Genomic DNA, 1,447 nt, shown 5'->3' with positions numbered 1-1,447 from the left:
CTTCGTCTGCATCTCTTGAGTTCTGGAACAGATGGAGCAGGTGTGCTTGAAAGAGGGTGGGTGTGTGTGTGTGTGTGTGTGTGTGTGTGTCAATGGGGAATGGCTCTGTGTGTGTGAATGTGTGTGCGTGTGTGTGTGTGTGTGTGTGTTAATTATGTCTGGGAAGCTGGCGGGTGTATGACGCAGGAGAACAAGGTGAGGAGAGCAAATGGCTGGGTGTCAGGGCGGTGACTGCAGAGGAACATTCCGGAAACGGAATTGTGCGTTAGTTGCAGGTTTGAGCGGCTGAGGTATGAGCTGTCGGCCAGGCCCCACTGCGGTGATGAATGAGAGGTCGTTAGTCAGAGCCCTGCGTGGAGTCGCTCAGCAGCTGAATACAGTGCATTAGGGGCCAGCTCTCTCTCTCTCTCGTTCTCTCTCCCATTTCTCCCTTTCACTCTCTTTTCTTTCTCTCACTCCTTTTCTCAGAGCCCCCTTTGTGTCACTTTCTCCCTTTATTCTCTCTCTCTCTCTCTCTCATTCCTCCCTTTCTCTTTTTCTGAGAGCACCCTTTGTGTCACTCTCCCCTTCTCCCTCTATTCTCTCTCTCTCTCTCTCTCTCTCTCTCTCTGTCTGCGTTTAATTCGATGTGAAGGTCGTATGCCTGTGAACTCAATTACATTGCTTTGTACTCTGATCAGAAAAGCGCAGCATCCCACACCAGTGAGCACTAGGTGTGTTGGAATGGTATGAAAATGGTGGTATACATGGCCTTGCATGCGATAGCCATTGTCCCCAATGGCCTTACTGTGCACAAATACGGTTCAATGTCCCTTTTAAGTGCTGCTTTTGCTTTGAAGTTATACTCTTTGAGGGCAAAACTGTCAATGGTTTGCAATATAGGTTCACAGTGTTGGCTTTATACAGTACACACACACACAGATATATAGAGAGAGACATGTGCATGCACTCACATTCACATCTAGACAAAATGACGATTTTTTTTACTGTCAGATTTATTTTTTATAAAGGCATATAAAGCCTTGCAAATCTATTCTTATCCAATGTGAATGCGGTTGCTTCATCAATCATTCATGACATGTCGTAGGTATTGGTCATAACTCTTGATCATACCAAGCGTACATGGTGACATTTTACATATGAAACAGCAGGATTTCCCAGATACTTTCCCCGTCCCTGTAGCCCTGAGTCCCTGTAGCCCTTTAAGCCTGAAAGTGATGAAGACGTTCTCGTCACTCGATCTATTCATTTATTCACCTTCTTAGCATATCCCATTTCCCTATCACACAGGGTTAAAAGGCTCTCAAGTGATTGGATTACCTTGGCCAGCATGTGACCTGGCTGCTAACGGTGATACCGATAGCATGAAGGCGGATAGCATGACGCTTTTATGGTGAGAATCGTGAAAATGAAATAAAGAGGAATATGACAGTGTTGCTGAGGACAG

This window comes from Alosa alosa, chromosome 20, assembly GCF_017589495.1.
Source record: "Alosa alosa isolate M-15738 ecotype Scorff River chromosome 20, AALO_Geno_1.1, whole genome shotgun sequence".
Taxonomy (NCBI): Eukaryota; Metazoa; Chordata; class Actinopteri; order Clupeiformes; family Clupeidae; genus Alosa; species Alosa alosa.
The sequence above is the reverse complement of the archived record's forward strand: the minus strand, read 5'-3'. Positions refer to the sequence as shown.